General features: G+C 46.5%; 1 protein-coding gene across 2 annotated transcripts in view; it reads left to right on the forward strand.

Annotated features, from left to right (window-relative positions):
- Positions 1–372: 372 nt before the first annotated feature.
- Positions 373–6332, forward strand: part of Tnip1 (TNFAIP3 interacting protein 1) — a 50572-nt gene continuing 44612 nt past the window's right edge. The window contains exon 1 of one of the 2 annotated variants that reach the window (XM_048783121.1): positions 373–491. The gene's annotated coding sequence lies outside the window, so the exon portion shown is untranslated. The remainder of the gene's footprint in view (positions 492–6332) is intronic. The other variant, XM_048783102.1, reaches the window with a different exon arrangement.

Genomic DNA, 6332 nt, shown 5'->3' on the forward strand with positions numbered 1-6332 from the left:
GCTGGACATCTGGCAATTTCCTCAGGGGCTTGAGGACTGGAATCCCCCACCTTAGGCAAAGGAGGAAATAGAAGTCCTCAGGAGAACCCAGGCAGGGCAGGGCAGGGCAGGGCAGGGCAGGTCACCCCTGCCCCTGCCCCTGCCCCTGCCCCTGAGCCAGTGCCTGTTCCCAGCCTGGCCAAAGGATCATTAGGCTTCCTGAACTCCCTCCCCTCCCTGGAATTCATAGCAAGTGACAGCCAGTCTGGGAATTGACAGGTGGAGGCTGACAGAGAAGGGCCCTGTGCTTTGCCAGAGGGCAGGATGGGGCCTCAGCTGGGCCTTGTGGGGCTGCCTGGTGGCTGGCTCCTCCATCATGGGGAATTCCCCTCCTGCCTAAAAGTCAGCTCGGCCCAGCCCTCCTTCCTGCAGAAGCACAGTGAGCAGAGGAGCCTTCACAGGGACAGCAGCCCCCGCTGTACACACCCTCGGATTTTCCTGCTCTTGCCCAGGTGAGTGACCCAGACCAGGGGCAGATGGGCCAGGACAGGGGAGAGGGCTCCCGGCACTGGTGCCCAAGCCACCAGACCTTCCCAGCTCTGTGCCAAGAGCCACCTGGCCTCCTCTTTCCTGCCAGCTGGGGTCCACTGCTCCCCAGTCCAGCTTGCTCTGCCCACCCAGGTCTTGGGGTCTGGGCCTTTACTCCTTGCCTGGCCTCCTTTCCTCAGACTTTTCTCCCCATCTCATTTCCTCTTCCTGCCCTGCCTTTTTGGCCGAATTTTTTCTCTCCGGTTTTTGCTAGCTTTTCCAAAGGAAAGGAAAAGAAAGGCCTATTTTGTCTTATTCCCCGCCGACCCAAAAAAGGTGTAGGTTTGCAAGTATGAACATGGATGTATTTGTAAGAGAACATGTCTGTTTGTGAACTTGTGTCAGACCCACAACAGTGTACATGTGTGGGTCCGTGTGAGTGTACATATGTGACCATGTTTACATTTATATGTGAGAATGTGTCTGTGCACAACCTATGTGTGTGAATGTGAGTTTTTGAGAGCAAGGTTATTGGGGGCACTTTAGAAGTCTAAAAGACAGATAGGTAAAGATGAGGTGCTCCCTGGGAAGCATAATGGAGGCTGGGAACTTCCTTATCACTGGAGCAAAAGGACCTTTCTCCTCTCTACTGTCTGCTTAGCTCCTAGGGCCCCTGGACCTTTTTGTGTGAAACTTTAACCAAGTGCAAGTGGGCCAAGGGCTGGAACAGTGGTGATCTGGCCTCCTCTTTGATCACAAACAGTCCAGATTTCCAAAGCTGGTCAGAGGCCCACCCCAGGGAAGTCCCTGGCTAGGAGGGGCAAGGAGTACAGGCCACATCTGACAGTCGCTTCTGGGCTGCAGAGGAATGGAGGGAGAATGAGGAGGGGCCCTAGAAAGCTGGGGTGTGGGTGAAGACATGGGAGGGAGGGGGCAGGACTGAAAGACAACTGCTCTCAGGGCCCTGTTAGGGCTTCCCAAGATTAGGAAATGTTCCAGTTGGGTAGGTCTGCCTCCTAAGGGATGGGCCAAGACTGCCCAACTTAGACCCACTTCCAGAAGGATGACAAGGGGCAAGCTTGGATCCCAGCCCAAATCCTTTTGGACACCCTAGTCTGGAGACAAGGGCAGCAGAGGGAGAGAAGCTGGAGCAGGGGAGACCCAGGACTCCCAGGGACTGTGGGAGGGGCCTGGCTAGGCCACATATGTGACAAGGCTGGGAATTTCCCCCAGTGTCACTTTGTCCTTTCTTCTCCTCCCATGGTGCCCTAGAAATCAAAGAGTAACAGGCAGGCCAAGGACACCAGGGAAAGAGTTGGGATGCAGAAAGAGGAAAACAGGAAAAAGTCTGAAGAACAAGTCAGTGGGGATACCTTCCAGTCCCGCTCCTCAGAGAGCACTCCATGAGGTCTGGGCAGTTGCTTCACAGTTGGGGCAGGGAGAAAAAACAGCTCTGCTGCCTCGCAGGGTTGATAATCACGATGACCACTGCTTCCCTTCACTCTGGCATTTAATTATCACTGGTCCCATGCACTGGTCACTCTTACAGCCTTCATGGCATTGATAAGGAAACTTGAACGTAAATAGCAGAGCTGAGCTTTAAACCCAAGTGTGTCTGACTCCAGAGCCCATGCCCTACCATGTGACATATCTCGGAAAAGGCACAAGTTGTGGATATAAAAGGTTTCATCTGCCTTGAGGTGCTGGGTGGATGTGAAAGTTCTAGACATCTTCCCATTCCCTCATGAAGATAGGTAGGAAGAATTTTAAAATGCCTTCTTAGGCTAAGGGAGGGAATCTGAGACCATAGGCTGTGCTCATTTATTTCTTATTTGAAAAATGCTCTGATTAGCTGGTAGCATTTCAGTCAGTAGCATGCGCTTAAGTGCACTATCTCACTTAGCTATCACCCAAATCGCTCTTTGATATACATACCACACCCAACACCAAAAAGTACCTAGAATCCACTGTAGGGTTTTACATTCCTGAGATTGCTTCAGGCTATGGATCTAAGAAAGGGACCCAGAACTGCTCCTTTCCACGTTCATTAGCCGCTGTCCCCCCTCCCCAAGTGCTATTCACCACTCATCTTGGCCCTGATTCACTCATTCATTCATGGAATGAAGCACACACTTGTTTGACTTTGAAGCTCCATTTCTCATCAGTGGGATGTGTGGCAATTGCCAAAGTCTTGAGTTCTGGTCCCAAGTGTTAATCATAAACTCCACATAAGCCTGACACAGTGGTGCACACCTGAGAATCCAGCTACTCTGGAGGCTGAAGCAGGAAGATCATAAGTTCAAGACCAGCCTGGGCAACTTAGTGAGATCCCGTTTCAAACTAAAAATTTTTAAAAGGTCTGGGAGTGGGATTCCCAGCTCTTGGGGCCCCTTTTCTTCAGAGAAGTCTATCTCTGTCACTTTTGTAATAAACCCACTTCTTTCTTGCTTAAAAAAAAAAATATCTGGGAGTGTAGCTCAGTAGTAGGGCACTTGCCTCCCACGTGTGAGGCCCTGGGTTCAATTCTCAGTACCATAAAACAAAAAACAAACAAACAAAAACTCCAAGCAAGACCTCTTACAAGTCCTTGCCCTGTTTCTGGACCTCAGTGTGGCCCTACAAATGTAAAGCTAGGTTTGGTCATTTCCTTTTTTTTTTTTTTAGTATCTCTACAAATTCAATCATTTATTTTGAGTAGGATTTTGGGCTTGATCATTTCTAAACACCCTTTCAAGGCTGGCATTCTGTGTTGCGTATCTTAATAGCTGGCAAGACTCTGCAGTATAATGCCTCAGAGTGGTAAGAGTTTAACAGCCTTGCTCTTTGTCCTCCAGGTAATTGCTGCTCTATAAGATCTTGGGTGAGTCATTTAATACCTCAAAGCTCCTGTCTCGTCTGTGAAATGGGAATATCAGTACCCACCTTGTAGACTGGTTGGGAGATAAACTATGTACAAATGTCAGCCTAGCACACAGCAAATACTCCGTGTTACCTTATGTTTTTTTGTGTATGGGGGGGTACAGGAGATTGAACCCAGAAGCACTTTACCACTGAGCTACATCCCCAGTCCTTTTTTATTTTAAGACAAGTTCTCATTAAGTTGCTTAGGACCTCACTAAGTTGCTGAGTCTGTTCTCAAATTTGTGATCCTCCTACCTCAACCTCCTGAGCCACTGGATTACAGGCATGCACCATGGTGCCTGGTTTATAAAACTTTTATGATGCAGCCTCCACCTCTCTTCTGGCACTTGGTTTAGAATTAAATCTGTTATAGGCGAATTTTTTTTGCATGCTTCTTATTTTCTTCAAATATATATTTGGAGCTATTCTCGCTGAGGTGGTAGAGGAGCAGGGAGAGGTAGAAAGATTAGGAAACTGCCTGCTTCAAAACAAAACAAAACAAAACAAAACACAGGCAGTTTGGTTCTCCTCCCAGGTGGGGCTTTGTGCATGTGCTTGTTGTCACTCTGGAAGAGCAAGAGGTTGCCACCTGCCTGAGTCACTCAGCTCCCAGCCTCAGGCCCAGCTTCCTGGCTTGGAAATCCCCTTCAGGCCGAAGGGGTGGGTGGTGAGGCTTGGGGGCCCGTCTCCCAGCCTCTCTATGCGCCAGAGCCTAGGGTCCCTTCAGGGACGGGGATGGGAGAATGGAACCCAGTGAGACTATATTGTTGGGTTGAAAACTGAAATTATACTCAATGCATGCAACCCATATCTATGCCCACTACCATTTCTTAAATGCCTACTGTGGGTTGAGCCTTAGGCTTTTTTTTTTTTTTTGCATTATTTCACTCATCCTTATAATACATCCAAAAGAAGGTACAATTATCTATCCCCATTTTTCAGAAAGGAACATGAGTCTTAGAGATCACCCAGGTAGTAAGTAGCTGAGTAGGAGTTGGAATCCCATTCGTTAGAACCATAACCTTTGTTCATAAAAGTATTGAGCTTCTGGGAGAAAGCGAAATGAATCATGACATTGTGAAGACAACACAGGGCAGTAGACAAAGCACACAGGACTATAGGACTAGGAGCCAAGGCCCCAAGTTCCAATCCTGGCGGTGTCACTTACAATGTGTGGCTTTGAGCAAGCCCTGTTCTATATAAAGGCCATAAATAGGAGATTATGAGCAATGGTCTCCAGAGCCCCTATCATGATGCAATACTCTGAGGTCAAAACAAGACTTGCAAAGATTCCAAATGGGGTCAGTCATAACTTTGAACAGGTAAGTTTTTCCATAGTATAACTTTTAAGACCAAGTATCCCTACAGGACATGGTGGCACATATCTGTAGTCCCAGCCACATGGGAGGTAGAGACAGGAGGATTGCAGGTTTGAGACTAGCCTCAGCAACTTGGCAAGAAGACCCTAAGCAACTTTTTTAAAAAATGGGCTGGGGATGTGGCTCAGTGGTAAATAGCCCCTGGCTTAAATACCCAGTACCCCCCCCCCCAAAAAAAAAAAAAGAAAAAGAAAAAGAAAGAAAAGTATCCTAAACTAGGAAATCAGACAAAAAGATGACTGGAAACATTTTCATATCAAGCCTGAGCATTCTCCAACAAATCTACCCAGCATTCATCAGGCACTTTGGGAAATGAAACGTTTTTGCCAACTATCTAGTCAGATATTTCATAAAAATAACTGACATAGTACGGGAAAAAATACAAATAATTGAAGACCCTTCATTTTTAAGTAAGTTTCAGTGTTTGTGGGATGAGTGTGCAGGTGGAGACTTGGCCTGGGATTAGGAAGGCAGCATTGTAAGAAGAGATTAACTGGGAAGCATAGGGAAGGAACAAAAAGAAAACATAAATGCATTTGCTGGGGCCAAAACGCATGGACATGATGCATTGTTACAGCCAAGTGACCCAGGTCCAAGGCTCCTAGTCCCCGTGCATCTTTCTCTGATGATGACATCAAGTGCGGCCTTGCTTGGTTTCTGTATCTTTCCTTCCTTTCAGAATCAAGGTATGTGTGTACTTCTTTTCATAATTAAAGTGAACTAGAAAAAATATTGTTTTGAAAATTTAATAAAACCCAGATGTCACAAGGCCTGAAAACAGAATTCTTGGACTGGACACATACTTGGTCAGTGTCTGTGTGTTCAGAGTCATAGTTGATTGACAAGTCTCCCCTTCCTTGAAATGGGCCATGTATGAAACAGTCCCCTAAATGCTTTCCCATAGTCCTTTTTGAAGATGAGCCCCTGAGAATGATAACATTTTCAACAGATTCAGTGGAATGGGTCTTTTGCAATGGGGTTTTCATAAAGCTATATTACCCAATAATATACAGCTGTCCTTTTTTAAAAAATATTTTTTTTAGTTGTCAATGAACCTTTTTTTTTTTTTTGGTGCTGGGAATTGAACCCAGTGCTTCATGCTAGGCAAGTGCCCTACCTCTGAACTACAACCCCAGCACATAAATAGCTGTCCTTTATTTCAAGGCTTTTTCATTCTTTGGAATAAAAATTTATTATTTTTTTTTCCCAAATAAAATGAATGGGCTTTAGAAAAATGTTTCTAACCTTAAAGCAAGTTACTGTTCCTTACAGGCCTGGGAAATACCACAGGCTGTTGGAATTATCTATCATATAGGTAGACAGGATAGAGGGAGGCCTCTGGATTTGCCCACCTGGGTTTGAACCTTGATTTGGCCCCTCAGTAAGGTCATCAAACCTCTGTGCCTAGTAAACTATTTCTGGTTAAAGTAAGGAAGGAGGGGCTAAAACTCCCACTCACGAAGGTGATTGAGCGAATAAAATAATGCCTTGCAGTGTTTACAATCCCTGGAGCAGTAAATGGGCGCGCGGGGGGGGGGTGGGTTA

Source organism: Marmota marmota, unplaced genomic scaffold, assembly GCF_001458135.2.
Source record: "Marmota marmota marmota unplaced genomic scaffold, marMar, whole genome shotgun sequence".
In the NCBI taxonomy this organism is placed as follows: domain Eukaryota; kingdom Metazoa; phylum Chordata; class Mammalia; order Rodentia; family Sciuridae; genus Marmota; species Marmota marmota.